The following is an 18,738-nucleotide window of genomic DNA, read 5'->3' as shown; positions in this document are numbered from 1 at the left end:
AATGTGTGCAAAAGATGCAAAAACATCTCTGGTAGGGAAAGGTTTAAATAAAGCAATGCAGCATGATTAGTGTGAATGTAGCCTAACAGACTTGGCTGTCCTTTTACATTGATATAACGACTGTATCCATACTTGAAAGATATCTAGAGAAGGAGAGAGAGGTAGTCTCTGTGTGCATGTGTGTGTATATACATCCTGTATGCTGTTAGATCTCGCTGTCGATCGCTTTAGCTATTCATCTACCACTATACTCTAAAATTGAATTATGCTATTTTTTGTTTATATATTTTTTAGCTATTTTAGACAGAAATAACAGCGTTATGCTTCTTCCAATGTAATACCCAGACACACAATCCTATACTGTATTCCACTGCTATTTTTTTCTTTACCCACTGGATGTGTTTGTGCGTCTCAAAGAGAGACACTAATGACCTGCCATGCGCATGCTCTATTGTATTTGTTACTCCCCCTCCTCCTCCTCCTCCTCCTCCTCTCCTAAGCAAGTAGCTTTCTAATTCCATCCATTAATACAAATAGGGGAAGCCTGAAAAAAAAAAAACCCTAGCATCTTCAGTATTTGGGAAACACAGATAAAGAGATAGCCAGAGAGATGCATGATTGATGCACACAACCAGGATTACAAGTCAGCAACATCAGCACCAGCACATAATAAACAAGGATCTTGTAGCCCAGAGCAGCGATCAGAAATGCCTTCATTTGGGATTTTGTCACTCGCAAGTTGGACGGGATATTGGGACTCCTAGCTGGACAGACCGGCTGAAACGAAAACAACGCAAAAAGGTAAGAGGCACAATGAAGTGGCGTGACATGAAAACAATGCTTGTAGGCTGACACCAGATCAGGTGAACGACAAATCCTGCTGTGATTTGGTTAGTATGGAGAGGAGATGTGCCAAATGAAATGGTATCTCTCCTGTTTTATATGGCCAAAGGTTTATTGCAACATGGACCTATGTACCTGAAATGGTGTTTCCTTGCATTTCCTTTTATTGCCATGACAAATTATGCAGGATGCTGCAGCCTTGGATACCAGCTAAGATTTATGTACTGTCAAACACCAGCTCATTCAGCTTGGCATTAATACGTTCTCGATTTGCATATATACTTGTTTTTTTTGTTTTTTTTCTATTGGACTGGGATCTTTGGGAATCTGGAATATGCAGGTTACACTAGCCATTCCCATTGTGCTGTCAGTTTTGGAAAGTAGTAAAGATGATGCGTGAAAATCACTGTGTAATTTGAAAACAAAGCGTCAGATTTATCAAAGGAATGGATTTTTTTTTTTTTCTGTTTAATTGCTGGACTGGAAAATAAAAAAAAAGAAGGGGTGATGTTGAGGTCATGCACGGACATGATGACTTATTATTTAATACTACCACAAAGTGTCTGCGAGCTTGTGAAATAAACCGGGGGGGCTGGTGTTGCTTTCATATTATCATTGGTGACCACATTCCCAGGGGATGGCATGCAATCTGCACAGGGAAATTGTGTTTTTTAATGACGGGGGGGATGGATGGGATATTTGGGGAACATGTGATCATATGAATTATAAGCAGAATTTTCCATGATTTTAATAAATTTGTGCAAAAAAAATTATAACCCATAAAATATCCATAAATAATTTGGCTACTGAACATGCTGTATCTGTGTGCTTGCATGATTGTGCAAGGCACGTTAGTTTGTAAGCTCATTTGGGAAATGGGTGTAGAGTAATTTGCAAAGCATTTTATATTAAATAATAATAATGTGCTAATAGGAAACCATGTTAAGCATCCATTTAAATACATTTTACTGAAAAGTAACATGTTCGTTCAATTAAAAGCATTTTATCCCTTATGCGAATCTTACGCTAGTGGACAATTCTTAAGATTTGACTGTGCCATCGTTTTTTTTTGGAATATCAGAATGGTATACAAACTATAGCAACCCATATTGACATTAATTTAATACAGTATGCAATTTGAAGGATGAACAATTATTGTTTACAATTAAATGGCAGCAGCGATTTAATCTAAATGATGCTTGGAGTGATAGGATGAACTGACAATAATCCTCTGCTGAGAATATTTTTCGAACTAGTTGGGAATTCTTTCCCGTTCTTATCAGTCATTAGCGATTGCGTTGGTACCTAGGGTCCTTACAATTCTCACGTTTGTTAAATCGCGTTCAAACAGTACAAAACAATCATGTGTTTGGCCAGCCTTAGTTCCATCTGCTGTGTGTTTATTAAAAGGAAAATGCTCTGTGCTCCCTTTCTAGGGCACAAACAATAGGAAGGTTAGTGTTGAATAGAAGGGGGTGGGTCTAGTCTGCTCACTAACAACTTGGAGGGTTAGCATTTACTTTTGGTGTTTGTTCACGAGTACAGCTACCATGGAATATAAAGCAAATATTTTATAAGCTACCTTATCTTGTTCTATGCTATTTTTTAAGGATTGCAATTTGTTTTAGGGTTGTAAATTATTGAGTGAGTGATCCACTCTGGTGTAGTGATTTATGGCATGCTATACATCCTATTTGTGAAAATTGAAAACATGTACTGTAGTTACTGCTATAATTTCTGCACAGGGACCAATTCTCTAGTCAATTATCAGCAATCACATTACAGAAAATGACTATGGATATAAGACGACCAGGCCTGGAAAAAGCCATGCAAGTGTTTTACATCATGCACCCTATTTGTAGTGCAAATTTCTGTTTTTCTTATATGTAGCTTTATCGACCCTTTACATTTATTACACAGCAGATGACCGTGGGATATGTTCATCGTATGCACATGTGATTTCCGATAAAAATAGGATTTAAGATGATTAAGTTGTGCAAATTATTTTAAATTTGTAAATTTTGTACAGTCAAGTTGTTTATCTTTTATTCTTCAGTGCATATTTACTGATGTACTCATTGGTTATGGTAAAAAAAAGGGGATGCCTTGGTCTTAACCTTTACAGGGTACTTATGGTGCTCATTGATCACAGTTTTAAATGTATAACCAATTGGAGTGTGAAGCTTAGATTTGTTTTGCACATCTCAAACATGCACTAACAACTAGTAGAGTTACATAGTTAGTAAGGTTGAATAAAGACACCAGTCCATCCAGTTCAACCTTTGTAGGTGTGCATGTTCATAATCATTTCCCGTATCCCTGTATGTGCTTGCTAAGGTACACATTCAAGAGTTTTTTTTAAAACTATCATAATTTCCTGCTAACACCACTGATTGTGGAAGTAAATTGCACATCCTCACTACCAGGGCAGGACTTAGGGTGGTGGGGGCCCCTGGGCTTGAGTCACTTTCGGGCCCTACCTTCTATACATTACCGTATTTATCGGCGTATAACACGTGCCGGCGTATAACACGCACCCCAAGTTTAGGAGGGAATGCTAAGGAAAAAAACTTTTAGGAGGGAAGTTTAAGGAAAAAAACTTTTAGGAGGGAAGTTTAAGGAAAAAAACTTACATTTAAATGCCCATCAATGCAGCCTCATCAGTGTCCATCTGCAGCCTTGCCCATCCATCTGCAGCCTTGCCCCAGTGTCTCAGGTCCTCTTGGCGGCTCTCGTGGCTTTCGGCAGCTCTCGGGTCCTCCTGGTGGCTCTCAGGGGTTCTCAGGTCCTCTCGGCGGCTCTTGGTCCTCTCGCAGTCGCGAGCACATGCCGGGAATAGCCGAGTTTACTCGTCTCAGCTCACAGTCACGCCCAGTCCCTGTGTTATGTCCATCATAGGGTGGGACTGGGCGTGACTATGAGCGGAGTCGAGCCGAGTACAGTCGGCTATGTATCTCAGTGGTGCCTGCGGGGCCCCCTATTGGGCGGGGCCCATGGGCTTGAGCCCAGTCAAGCCCAATGGTAAGTCCAGCCCTGCTCACTGCCCTGGCAGAGAAAAATTTCTACGCAGTTCAAGGTTAAATCGCTTCTCCTCCAGTTTCATTGAGTGGCCCACGTCTTCTTATGCCCCGTACACACGATTGGACTTTCCAACAACAAAACCATGGATTTTTATTCGAAGGTTGTTGGCGCCAACTTGTCTTGAATACACACGGTCACACAAATGTTGGCCAACAATTACCAACGTAGTGACGTACAAGACGTACGGAGAGCCGATAAAACGGAAGTTCTATAGTCATGTGATATCTCCATTACTAATGCTAATTTTACAAGACTGAGCTCTTCCGGCTCGTACTTGATTCCGAGCATGCGTGGACTTTTGTGCAATGGACTTATGTACACACGATCGGAAAGTCCGACAACGAATTTGTTGGCAGAAAGTCCGACAACAAATGTTCCATGGAGCATACACACGGTCGGACTTTCCGCCAACAAGCTCACATCCAACATTTGTTATCGGAAAATCTGACCGTGTGTACATGGCATTGCATTCCCTAAAACTGAAAAGTTTAATCCCTATGCAAGTATCACCATTGAGGTATGTGTATATTCCTATCATATCTCCTCTCAAACATCTCTTCTCCAGAGAGAATAAATTTAGTGCTTATAGTCGTAGTCTAATATCTGAGTCCACTAGGGTAACATTATTTGGTAAAAGAGTCCAGTAAGTAACTAATCAATGCTAGCCTTTATATATTTGCTTTTGGAAATTACTATGATCTAAATCAGTATTAAAACCAAAAAAATAATGTATTATAGTGCAGCTTACCAATCATTAGATTGGGTGGCTGCATCAGTTTTCTTTTATTTGGCTTCCCCCCCTCTGTTTTCACCTGGTGATCTGGCCAGTAACACACCTCTGGTGTTAGTGAGACACCATTCTGGAGGAATGTGAACAGGAGGCACGGCAGACAGACGCATTGTCAGTTTGGGGGGATGGTAGTGTAAAATTTATTCGCAGATTTAAATACACTAAACAAATTTAAGCCAAACTCTAGCCCACACTTTATAATCAGCTACAACAAGTAGTTTTTCCTCTTGGGATAAAGGTTTGCATGAATAAATATAAGCTGATCTATTTAATCACCTCTGCCAAGGTTAAGTGGTTTGTCTCATTCATGTAAACTGCTACATTCTACTGGAGAGCTTGAGCTTTTAAAAATCAACATGCATGCTAGCTAAATTGCCCAAAAAAAATAGAAGAAAGAAAGTAAAAAAAAAACAAAAACAAATACAGTCATCAGATCTAAGAATTGATAAGCTGCAATACATTTTATATTTGCTTTTGGGTTCAATACTGCTTTCATTTTGTAATTGTGTCCACCTTTCTTTCAGTTGCCGTATGCTACAACTAGCATTAGCCTGATTTCAGTACATGTTCTTGGGTGAAAAACATAAAGGTGGACTTAGAGAAGCATATTGTAGTTCACAGAAACCCATTATTACATAGAACAGAATAATCAGCCTAACCTCCTTCAAGGACTAATAAATCTTATATGTGGTCCAGGCAACTGGCTGACCAAACATGAAATCAAACCCTGATTATAGTCTTACATAATATCAGTTCCTGAAAAATGACTGCGTAACAGTGCCACGGTATACACAATTTTAAGATAAACATATAAATTGTCCTAAAGTTATCAAAACCAAGACTAGAAATTGTTAGGTAGATCTAATTAGCATCCTAAACAATTTGTAGGAGGTGATAAACCATATTTACATTTTATTCATTTGGAAGTTTAGACATTTTTATTAATTGTTTTAATATCATTGGATTGTACTGCTAATGTGACACATTTCTAATGAGGAAATAAACATGAAACTTAATGAAAGAATATTGATCCTACCTCCCCCTGTTCCCAGAATCTCCATACCAAACTCATCTATCACTAAGGGTGAGACTGAGCAGGTAAATGTATGTGACAGCCTCATTGATTATTGAGTGTTAGACATGCATTTTGTAACCAGATCGCTATATTATGCACAGATTCCATATATTGCTTGGCATCATTTTTATGACTTCTGTATAGGAATAGTTCAAAGGATATTTTCTACGTATACTGTATGTTCCAAAAATCCACTATAGTTTAGAAAATCTCTCTTTGCTGTGGTAGTAGTGTAGAGTAATGCCGCGTACATATGATTTGACTTTTCAACGGACCTGGTCCAGCGGATCGGAATCCGTCGGACAATTCGATTGTGTATGGGCTCCAGCTTACTTTTTCTTCCCAAAAGTCAGACGGACCTAGAAATAAAACATGTTTCAAATCTTTCCGACAGACTCGAGTCCGGTCGAAAAATCTGGTTGTCTGTGTGCTAGTCTGACAGACTAAAACCGGCGCTAGGGCAGCTATTGGCTACTGGCTATGAACTTCCTTATTCTACGTCATCATTTTCGAATCGGACTTTTGGAGTGAGCATGTGTGGGCAAGTCTGTTTGTTTAAAAGTCTGGCGGATCTCCGCTGCAAAATCCATCGGATAGTCTGCCGGACCAAGTTCGTTGAAAAGTCAGATCGGGTGTATGCGGCATTACATGTATGCCCTGACTTATACTTATAGTCTTGCAGCTTTAAAGTTTGCAAGAAGAGCTAGTGTATCTGGCAGTTTCTGTGGACAGGTATAAAGCCTCGTACACACGATTGGACTTTCCGATGGGAATTGTGTGAGGACAAGTTTTTGTCGGTAAATCCAACCATGTGTATGCTCCATTGGACAATTTTTGTCAGATTTTCCACGGACAAATGTTGGATGGCAGGCTTTAAAATTTTCCATGGACAAATGTTGGATGGCAGGATTTAAAATTTTGCACGGACAAATGTGTGTTGTCAGATTTTCCAAGTGTATGTACACAAGTCTGTCGGACAAAAGTTCAAAGTTCAAACACACATACTCGGAAGCAAGGTAAACTAGCGTTCATAATGGAGAATTAACATTCACGACGTGGCAAATTATGAAATCTCAAAATTCAGCGCATATTCTCTTCTTCTTTAATGGGATAATAATGAAGCTACTTTGCTAGTGATAATGATGGAGTTATTACAAACAAAATTTCAAAGGCTTTTTTTTTCTAGTGATATCAAGAATAATATTATTATGTTTTTTTTTTTTTTTTTGGCAAGTTACCACAACACTATTATCCTGTAGTTTTTATGTTGGTGTCCCTTGTTAATTTTACATTGTATTTTTTTTAAATGTAACTGCCGACTCCCAAAGTGTCATTTGAAGTAAAACACAGAGGCAATTATTATTTTACACAATTTTTTTATTGTACATTAAAAAAAGAAAACAAATAAATATATACATGCCAATAGAACTTAACCAAAAAAGTGTATTCTATGCATCCAAAAATATAGAAAATATAACAAATCAAATCATTATTCAACCAAAAAAATAATGTCAAAGCAATAACTCCAAGACCAATAATAAATAACACGTTATCTCCTCCGATTCTGCAACATGTCTGGTTGACGAACGGCCATTCAGAAACAAACTGAAAAGTGTGAAATGAAAAGTGCGAAATGAAAAACGCGAATCACTCGCCAAACTTCTACTAACACGAAACTAGCAGAAGGAGCCCAAAGGGTGGCGCTAAAGAGCTGAAAAACAATGTAGTACGTCACTACGTTCGTATTTGTTGACCAACAATTGTGTGCCATGTATATGCAAGACAATTGCCCTTCCGACAAAATTTCACAGTTTTGTTGGCAAACAATCTGATCGTGTGTGCAAGGCATTCGATTTTAGTCAACTCTGCCTTTTGCCTTGTACACACAGTTGGACATTCCGACCACAAAAAAGTTTTTTTCTGACGGATTTTGTCCAAAACTTGTGTTGCATACACACAGTCGGACAAAGTTGTCGGAAAATCTGATCGCTCGGAATCAGGTGACATTCGATGCGTATGACGGGACTACGTAGAGGCTAGTAGCCAATAGCTTTGGTCTCATAATTTAACCAGTTCCCAACCAGCGCACGCCGATGTACGTCGGCAGAATGGCACGGGCAGGCAAATGGGAGTACCTGTACGTCCCTTTAAATTTGCGCCCTGCCATCGAGAGCGTGCCTCTGCCGTCGCACTCCTGTGCTGGTCGGGACCCCCATGAGTCTGGTCGCAGGTCCCGCGGACTCATTTACCGTGGGAGTACCCGCGATCGTCTCACGGGGCGGCCGAATGAAGAAATGCCGTTGTAAACAGCATTTCTCCATTCTGCCTAGCAACTAGTGACGCTGATCTCTGCTCCATGTGATTGGAGCAGAGATCAGTGTTCACTAAATAAAAGCCCAGCCCCCAACAGTTAGTAACACACCCCTAGGAACACTTAACCCCTACACTGCCACCCATTGGTTAACCCCTTCACTGCCAGTGTCATTTACACAGAAATCACTGCATTTAGCAGTGATTGCGGTATACATGCCAATGGTCCCAAAAATGTGTCAAAAATGTACGATGTGTCCTCCATAATGTCGCAGTCACAATAAAAATCGATGATCGCCGCCATTACTAGTAAAAAAAAAAAAAATTATTAATAAAAATGCCATAAAACTATCCCCTATTTTGTAAACGCTATAACTTTTCCGCAAACCAATCAATAATCGCTTATTGCGATTTTTTTAACCAAAAATATGTAGAAGAATACGTATCGGCCTAAACCGAGGGAAAAAATGTTTTTTTATATATTTTTGGGGGATATTTATTATAACAAAAAGTAAAAAATAATGCGTTTTTTTTCAAAATCGTCGCTCTATTTTTGTTTATAGCGCAAGAAATAAAAACCGCAGGGGTGATCAAATACCACCAAAAGAAATCTCTATTTGTGGGAAAAAAAGGACGTTAATTTTGTTTGGGAGCCACGTTGCATGACCGCGCAATTGTCAGTTAAAATGACGCAGTGCCGAATCGCAAAAAGTGGTCTGGTCTGTAAGTGGTTAATCTGAGCATGTGTGGCACTTTGTCCGTTGGAATTCTCTACAAATGATTGTAAAAAGTCCGATCGGATTTTGTTGTTGGAAAATTTGAGATCCAGCTCTCAAACTTTTTCAGTCGGAATTTCAGACAGAAAAAGTCCGATAGAGCCCACACACGATCAGATTTTCCGACAACATAATCCGATCGGACCTTTTCCATCTGAATTTTTGTACAGGGCATTAGGCATCTCTGTTTATTAAATCAACATTTCTGTAGGCTATAGTCATGTTTTACTGAGGCATGACATTGGTAGTGAAGAGACAGTGCTGTGAAATATGAACATTATTGCTCTACAGGCCTTTGAAAAGCATAGCCAAATGCACAAATATGAGTTGGATCAGAAATGTCTTTTTCTTATTTATTTTTTTGCTCTAATGCCGCGTACACACGACCGGACTTAGGTCCGACAGACTTTCGATGGAGTTCTGACGGAGTTCTGACAGAGTTCTGACGGACTTTCCGAATGAACGGACTTGGCCACACACAATCACACCAAAGTCCGACGGATTCGAATGTGATGACGTACGACCGGACTAGAACAAGGAAGTTCATAGCCAGTAGCCAATAGCTGCCCTCGCATCGGTTTTTGTCCGTCGGACTAGCACACACACGAGCGGATTTCTCGGTAGGAACTGGGTCCGGCGGAGTTCTTTCGGAAAAATTTAAAACATGTTCCATTTCTAAAGTCTGTCAGACTTTTGCGAATCAAAAGTCCGCTGCAGCCCACACACGATCGAATAGTCTGCCGGAATCATTCCGTCAGACTTTTGATGTTGAAAAGTCCGGTCGTGTGTACGCGGCATAAGTCTTATACCCTACATAATATAATGTAATGCATATTAACCAATGCTATATGCATTTTGATTCATACCTCACATTGCTAATGCTAAAGAGACACCTTGCCCATGCACGTCTCCGCAATATTACCCTATTGACCCCCTTATACTCACCCATATTTTCATTTTATCAGTGCTCCACTGCCATTAACAGTACCGCCACTTTTCAGAGTTTAGCAGCCACTCTCTAGGTCCGAGTACTGTCACATGCCTGAGAGGTGACATCACCACTCCTCCCTGTTGCTGACACAAGTCATTTTAGTGGCAGTGGTAAAGGAGGAAAGACTGAGGGATTTCTGGTAAGATAAGTATAGGGGAGGCCCTTTGCAGAGTCACTGTTACTTTGTCTTCTATAGACAAGGTGAGGGTTTCTCTTTACAAAAAAAAAAGTGTTTTGTTCACCTTTGTGATGGTGAGTTCTGCACAGTTTAGATACTCACCCACCCAGAGCTGTTCGGCAGAGACCTTGCTCTCTAATGGCACCACTCAGTCCCACACCTGAATTGCTCTGATGTCATCAAGAGGATGTCGGCTGTTTTGGGTTCAGCCGGAACCTTTCTCAATGATGTCCCACTAGGTTCGCCCCCTCCTCTTTTACTTAAAGCGGGAGTCAGCCGGGACTCCGCGTTTTTTTTTTTTTATAAAGTCAGCAGCTACAAATACTGCAGCTGCTGACTTTTAAAATAGTGACACTTACCTGTCCAGCGCGCCCGCGATGTCGGCACCCGAAGCCGATCTCTAGATCGACACTCGAGTGCTGCCACCGCCATCTTGGGTATGGGAATCAGGAAATGGAGCCTTTCGGCTTCATTTCCCGGTTTCCTACTGCGCATGCGCGAGCCGCGCTGCGCAATGAGGACGGTCCCCGCTGCCTCTGGGATCTGTGTGTTTCCCAGCAGGCAGCGGGGCACTTGCGGAAGGGGGCGGGCACTTGCGGAAAGGGGCGTAATGTACGCCCCTTTCCGCAGAGAGCTAGCCCGGAAGTGGGTGCAGTTACCTGGATTATCCAGGTAACTGCACCCCCCTCCCCCCTGAAAGGTGCCAATTGTGGCACCGGAGGGGGGGAGGAATCCGATGAGCGGAAGGTCCATTTTAGGGTGGACCTCCGCTTTAATGAAAAGCTTTGCCTCATGGGATGCGTGACCTGTATATCCCAGGAGGTAAAGGTAGGACAGTGCACATCATTCACCTAGGCAAATGATGTGCATAGGGGACCAGCCAGAGAATTTCATAAAAAAAAATGAAAAAAATAAATAAAGAGAAAAAAGAGAGACTGGAGGAAGGGCAGAGTGGATGATGAATTGGGGGGTGAAAATCTGCTTTAAAATGTCAAAAGTTTCTCTTTTACCTTCAAAACTGCACTCCAAGCAGATATAGAAAAATACAACTTACTGTACTCCGGTATTCATAAAAAAAAAAGTCATTAAATATTAAAATGCAACTAATATAGGCAACCAAAGATGCTTGGTTTCAAATACCCTGTGCAGTACAACTCAGACTGGAAGAGTAAGGCAATCCAAGCATTAGTCAAGTTACATGAAGAAGCTTCGGACAGCTGCACTCCATGGACGGGCATTAAAGCCCAACCTTTTGCCACCACACATACACTATATTGCCAAAAGTAACAGGACACCTGCATTTACACGCACTTGAACTTTAATGGCACCCCAGTCTTAGTCCATAGGGTTCAATATTGAGTTGGCCCACTCTTTGCAGCTATAACAACTTCAACACTTCTGGGAAGGATGTCCACAAGTTTTAGAGTCCATTCACACAGGGGCAACTTTGGATCCGACTTGAGGTCGCCCTAAGTCACCCCAAGTGGCCCCTAGTCGCCTCAAGTTGCGCGACATGATAAAATCAATGTAAGTGAATGAGAGCCGTCTTAATGCACACTACGACTCGACTTCAGAAAAGGTCCCTGTACTTCAATCTGACTTCTAGACGACTTGTACCCATTGATTTCAATGGAAGTCGCCTCCAAGTTGGATCCCCTGTCTTAACTGAAGCAACTTTCCAGGAAGTAAAAATAGTTTTCTAGGCAAACCCCTCCCTCCCACAGAGCTGATTATTATGTGATTGGCCACTGACAAAATTCCCTGTCCTGGAGGGGACTTCAGGTTACTTTATAAGTTGCCCCAAGTCACGCTGTGATTCATACTCAAGTCGTGTCCAAGTTGCCTCCCAAAGTCACGCTGGAAGTCGTATTGCCCCTGCGGGAATGGACTCTTAGGAGCATGTCTATGGGAATGTTTGATCATTTTTACAGAACTGTATTTGTGAGATCAGGCACTGATGTTGGACGAGAAGGCCTGGCTTTCAGTCTCTGCTCTATTTCATTCCAAAAGGGTTGAGGTCAGGAATGTGTGCACGCAAGTCAAGTTCCTCCACCCCAAGCTCGCTTATCCATGTCTTTATGGACCTTGCTTTGAACACTGGTCCAAGTCATTTGGTGAAGGGGGGGATTATGGTGTGGGGATGTTTTTCAGGGGCAGGGCTTGGCACCTTAGTTCCAGTGAAGGAAACTCTTTAGTAGTCAGCATAACAAGACATTTTGGACAATTTCATGCTCCCAACTTTGTGGGAACAGTTTGGGGATGACCCCTTCCTATTCTAACATGACTGAGCACCAGTGCACAAAGCAAGGTCCATAAAGACATGGATGGGCGAGTTTGGGGTGGAGGAACTTGACTGGCCTGCACACAGTCCTGAACTGGCCTGCACACAGTCCCAATAGAACACCTTTGGGATGAATTAGAGTGGAGACTGCGAGCCAGGCCTTCCTCACAAATGCACTTCTGGAAGAATGGTCAAACATTCCAATGGACACTCCTAAACCTTGTGGACATCCTTCCCAGAAGAGTTGAAGCTGTTATAGCTGCAAAGAATGGGCCAACTCAATATTGAACCCTATGGACTAAGACTGACATATGCTTGTAAAGCAGGGTGTCCCAATACTTTTGGTAATATAGTGTATGGGTTATACAAGTGGCAATAGGATAAGGAGCCACCATATCCCATAATAATTCAATATGGGACATATTTTTAAAACTGAATGTGATATTCACCAAACATTTACAGATGGTTAGTCTTTCTCTCTAAATTAAACTACATGCACTAGGAAGATTCACCTACAGTGAATGTTTGGCAAATATCAGGCCGCGTACACACGCGCGGACTGTTTGCCCAACCTTGTTCGTCAAACAGTTTCGGCAAACAGTCCGCTCAAAATTTGCATGAGCGGACTTGCCCACACACGAGCGGACTGTTTCAGCGAACTGTTTGCCAAACAGTTCGCTCAACTTTTGAAATGAACGGACTCGCCCACGTAAGGAGGAGGCAAATCCGCCCATTTCGAGCGCGTGTACAGGTAGGCGGGGCCCGCGAAGGAGACGTCGCGGGCTCCGCCGCCTGGAATGGGCTTAAAGGGGAACCCCAACGCCGAAAAAAATCGGCGTGGGGGTCCCCCCAAAGTCCACACCAGACCCTTGTCCGAGCACGCTACCCGGCCGGCCAGGAAAGGGGGGCGAGCGAGCGCGCCCCCCCTCCTGAGCCGTACCAGGCCGCGTGCCCTCAACATGGGGGGTGCCTTGGGGAAGGGGGGGCCACGCGGCCCCCCCACCCCAAAGCACCTTGTCCCCATGTTGATGAGGACAAGGGCCTCTTCCCGACAACCCTGGCCGTTGGTTGTCGGGGTCTGCGGGCGGGGGGCTTATCGGAATCCGGGAGCCCCCTTTAATAAGGGGGCCCCCGGATACCGGCCCCCCACCCTATGTGAATGAGTATGGGGTACAATGTACCCCTACCCATTCACCTGTGAAATAAAGTACAAAAAAAAACACAACACAGGGAAAAAATATTTTATTGCACAGCTCCGGGGGTCTTCCGTCTTCGGGGGTCTTCTCGCCGGACTCCTCCGCTATCTGTGTGTAGCTCTTTTGCTAGCGGAGGAGTCCGGCTTTCTTCCTCCCCGCCGCCGGCCTCTTCTCCCGACTTCGGGGGTCTTGTCCCCCTCTTCGGTTCTTCTGCCGGGCCACCGCGCCTTCTTGTAGCTCTTTTACAGGCGGTGGCCCGGTCTTCTGTCGCCGCTGTCGTCGCCGCCGCCGCCGCCTTCCGTTCTTGTTCTTCTTGTTCTTATTGTTCTTCTCCTGGAGATGTTGACTCGACGAGCTCTCCGGCCGGAATGCCAGAGCCGCGCTGTGCGGTCACTTATATAGTGACAATGGGGCGGTGTCACATGGTATATGTCACATGGGTTGGTCACATGGGTTGATGTCACATGGGGACTATGACATCGTAAGGGGGCGGGGTCACCATGTGACCAACCCATGTGACATATACCATGTGACACCGCCCCATTGTCACTATATAAGTGACCGCACAGCGCGGCTCTGGCATTCCGGCCGGAGAGCTCGTCGAGTCAACATCTCCAGGAGAAGAAGAAGAAGAACAAGAAGAAGAACAAGAACGGAAGGCGGCGGCGGCGGCGACGACAGCGGCGACAGAAGACCGGGCCACCGCCTGTAAAAGAGCTACAAGAAGGCGCGGTGGCCCGGCAGAAGAACCGAATGGCGGCGACAGAAGAACGGAAGGCAGCGGCGACAGAAGACCGGGCCACCGCCTGTAAAAGAGCTACAAGAAGGCGCGGTGGCCCGGCAGAAGAACCGAAGAGGGGGACAAGACCCCCGAAGTCGGGAGAAGAGGCCGGCGGCGGGGAGGAAGAAAGCCGGACTCCTCCGCTAGCAAAAGAGCTACACACAGATAGCGGAGGAGTCCGGCGAGAAGACCCCCGAAGACGGAAGACCCCCGGAGCTGTGCAATAAAATATTTTTTCCCTGTGTTGTGTTTTTTTTTGTACTTTATTTCACAGGTGAATGGGTAGGGGTACATTGTACCCCATACTCATTCACATAGGGTGGGGGGCCGGTATCCGGGGGCCCCCTTCTTAAAGGGGGCTCCCGGATTCCGATAAGCCCCCCGCCCGCAGACCCCGACAACCAACGGCCAGGGTTGTCGGGAAGAGGCCCTTGTCCTCATCAACATGGGGACAAGGTGCTTTGGGGTGGGGGGGCCGCGCGGCCCCCCCTTCCCCAAGGCACCCCCCATGTTGAGGGCACGCGGCCTGGTACGGCTCAGGAGGGGGGGCGCGCTCGCTCGCCCCCCTTTCCTGGCCGGCCGGGTAGCGTGCTCGGACAAGGGTCTGGTGTGGACTTTGGGGGAACCCCCACGCCGATTTTTTTCGGCGTTGGGGTTCCCCTTTAAGCCCATTCCAGGCGGCGGAGCCCGCGACGTCTCCTTCGCGGGCCCCGCCTACCTGTACACGCGCTCGAAATGGGCGGACTTTCCGAGCGGGAACAGTTTGCTCATTTCGAAAGTAGCCTACACACGGGCGGACTGTTCGCTCAAACACAGTTTCAGCGGACAGTTTTTCGGAATTTCCGAAAGACTTTGTCCGTCCAACTGTCCGCTGAAACTGTCCGCTGAAAGCCCACACACGGGCGGACTGTCCGCCCAAACACTGTTCAGCGGACAAGGTTGGGCGAACAGTTCGCCCGTGTGTACGCGGCCTCACATTCACTGCTTTACAAATAGCCCCCTGTGTATAATGCTAAAAATGTCCTTCATAACAGTATGTGTAAAGGTCCCCACACAGTTATAACAAATGACTTACAACATTTATATAAAATTGGGCAGACAGATTTTTTTTGTTTATATTTGTATATTGTGTGAGAGTTTACCTAAACAGTCTTTCCTATAACTACCCTTATAACTGCACAGTTCTTGGTAAATAAAGTTAATCTGACAGGTCTAATGTGAAATAAAATCTGACTGTGTGTGGCCAGCATACCACTGCTGTGCAGCATATTGTTTTATGCAAGCTTCCGTTGTAATCAAAAGGAGGCTACAGAATAACAGATGGTAGTTTAATTCTGTGGGATTACTGGACAGAATGTTAGCGGTGTGTTGGAAAATAGCACTCTCTTCTATGCCATCTTCAATTTAAAAACCAGCTACAGCCAAAATTAGAGAAGAAGAATTGGGTTAGAATCTCTGGAAGGTTTTTTATTCATATATGTGTTGTAAATGTTTGGGGGTGGTTTTGCTTTAGTGTAGAGTTCACCAGTGAGTGGAGACCATGCCAGTTGTGCCGTTTAAGGGCTTGTTGACCCCCTTTTATTGCAGAGAAAGGAAATAAAATGTCCAACAAAACAAACAGTTGCTCACACAGGAGTTTCCACCATCAAAATAAAGTACAATTCAGCCTCCTGGCTCTATTTAACAGCACTGCTACTGAGTCGTTGTGCCTTGATCCTCTTGACCATGTAACGGGGTCCCTGGTTTTATGTACAAATGACATTAGGAGGAAAATCATACACAATATTGATATTATGTTCAGAGCTAAACCATCTGATGAAAAAGATTAAAGTTTAAATTTGAAATGAAAAGGCATGCATCCGCATGCTGATACATGAAGGTGCAACCATGTGAATGGTGAATGGATTGAAAGTTCTAGGGGATGAACCCTTAAAAATTAGTCTCTAAATCAGGGGTCTCAAACTGGCGGCCCTCCAGCTGCTGTGAAACTACAAGTCCCATCATGCCTCTGTCTTTGGGAGTCATACTTGTAACTGTCAGCCTTGCAATGCCTCATGGGACTTGTAGTTTTGCAACAGCTGGAGGGCCACCAGTTTGAGACCCCGGACTCTAAATGGAGGCTGTAAAGGGAGCAAGGCTGCTTCAGGTGCTGGCTGGGGAACCCGATCACTGCAAACGAAAGGAAAGCAAAAGGAGGAGAGAGAAGCACCAAGCCAATCCTTTAAATAGTTTAGGAAATTATTCAGTATATAAGTATAAAACAACACTAAAAACATGTATGAAAAATGTTGGAGCACTTACAGAGTGCTAGAGCGGGTGGGAGCTTTCACTTGCAGTGTCAGAGGAGCACAGGAGGACCGCCGGAAAGTCTCTATTGAGGGATCCACGAGCACCGTGTGTTAGCCGCAGCTGGAGCCTCTATAAGGCTCATGTGGCTAACACAGCACTCGTGGATTCCTCAATAGAGACTTTCCGGCAGTGCTCCTGTGACACTGCACATGGAAGCTCCCATCCGCTCTAGCACTCTGCAAGTGCTCCAACATTTTTCATGCAAGTTTTTAGTGTTTTTAGGTAAATATAGTAAATCTGCCTCTGCAGCACCTATAGTTGTTGTTCTGCTGGGTCTCAGCTGTGGCAGGGCCGGGGACCTAGGACTAACCTAGAGCTGAATGTATGATTCTTTACAAGCAGATCGAGTCTGGAAGGAGAGTTTCACTTACTTGAATCATGTCCAAAAAAGGAGACCGCTTTCCTGGGTGACCCCCTTTGACTGTGCAGCGCACCAAAGCTGCACTGGTTACCTAAAGCCGTGCAATCGTGCAAGCCAAGATACAAATTCATGATCCCTAGCTGTGAGTATTTGGACTGTGTCATATCCACAAGGAGAAGAGTGTCCTCTGCTTAATGTTACTTAGCATTTTGGAGTATCCCATGCCCTAATTCCTCTTCTGATCCAAGTTCTGTAAGCAATAAATCAAAAAAAGTCGAACCCCTAGGCTGTTTAATGAATGGACTGTTGCTTGGGTGACTTCTGGTCTCTGTACTGTTTGGGCAAGAACCAGTTATATTCATTGGCCCTCATGGGGATAGTGCTAAATGTGGGTGCTGGCTCCAGTACACACTGCCATTGCCAGTAGCAACCGATAGAGGATTAAGTGCTGGGATTATTGTATGGGCTGGGGAGTAGGGGTGACCACTGCGATTCTGCATCGGTTATAAAGAGTGGCCAATTTGCAATAATATTACATATTATGAGGTTGCAGTTGTATGCTTGCACTCCTGCATTAATCCTTGTTTATAGCAGAGCCTTCTTGGTCCCTGTATATTCCCTGTGATCGCGCAGAGCCTTCACTCCACCATATTTCTGTGGACCTACCTGGTGACTTCCTTTGATGTCTCCTTGAGCCATATGAAAACTGGTGGTCCGTATAAATCCCCTGAAGAAGCCAATGTTGGCGAAACATGTTGGGATACGACATCAAGTATTGATCACTTCCTATATATGGATACCAGTAGTGATTAATAATAATATTTGTATAAATGCTTTGCCATTAATTTTTATTGAACGTTTTATTGAACCCATTACTTGTTGTTTCATGTAATAAAATGTATATTTTTATATGTATTATAATCCCAACCATCCTATTACTGCCGATCGCAATCTAATAGGGATGAGGTGCCGGATGCCATAGTGCCACCCAACCTACCCCTCTAGCGATTATTGTATGGACTGTAAAGTGTATAGATACATGGGAGAGGGCTGCCACAGTATGGAAATTAGGGAGCTTTTTGGGGAGTTCTCCTGCCACTGCGAGGGACATTTCTGAGTATGCACTAGTGTTAACATAATGCAGTGAGAAGAGCACACCCAGTGCAAGGCTATCGATGCCAGATCATCCGAATAAGGAGGGTTGGAAAGAGCAGAGTTCAGAGGTTGCACATGCGCAAAAGAGGCGTAGAGTCGGCATGCCAGAGAGAGAGAGTGCAGGTGGAGCCACACACTGCACAGTGGAGCATGCAAGCTTCTTTGCATACTGAGCTGTAATGGCCACAAAGAGAGCTACTGTTCAGGGGCACCCAGATGGGCTGGCAGAGCTATTAACTGTTTAACAATTTAAGGCTCTGAACAGACTCACTAAGGCCCCTTTCACACTTGTGCTACTCCAAAGTCGCGCGATTTTGCTGCGATTTCTCCGCCACGATCTTGCCAAGACAGTCATACGACTGTGGATCCGACTTTGCCCAACAACTTGAAGTACGACTTCAATGAGCAGGGATGCGACTTTGATTTCCAAATAATTAGGGGGAACTCCACGCCAATTTTTTTTTTTTAAGAAAACGGTCTGGTATGGATTTTATGGGGAACCCCCACACCAAAAAAAGGCGTGGAGTCCCCCCAAATTCTATACCAGACCCTTATCCGAGCACCAGCCTGG

The 18,738-nt window shown here is 44.2% G+C and overlaps 1 protein-coding gene across 2 annotated transcripts in view; it reads left to right on the top strand.

Moving 5' to 3' along the window:
• Positions 1-473: 473 nt before the first annotated feature.
• PLPPR1 (phospholipid phosphatase related 1) overlaps positions 474-18,738 on the top strand; it is a 243,565-nt gene continuing 225,300 nt past the window's right edge. For both annotated transcript variants that reach the window (XM_077475271.1, XM_077475270.1), the window contains exon 1: positions 474-801. The gene's annotated coding sequence lies outside the window, so the exon portion shown is untranslated. The remainder of the gene's footprint in view (positions 802-18,738) is intronic.

The sequence above is a fragment of the Lithobates pipiens genome, unplaced genomic scaffold (genome assembly GCF_037356315.1).
Source record: "Lithobates pipiens isolate NorthernLeopardFrog02 unplaced genomic scaffold, aLitPip1_a1.2 Scaffold_13, whole genome shotgun sequence".
In the NCBI taxonomy this organism is placed as follows: domain Eukaryota; kingdom Metazoa; phylum Chordata; class Amphibia; order Anura; family Ranidae; genus Lithobates; species Lithobates pipiens.
The sequence above is the reverse complement of the archived record's forward strand: the minus strand, read 5'-3'. Positions and strand labels throughout refer to the sequence as shown.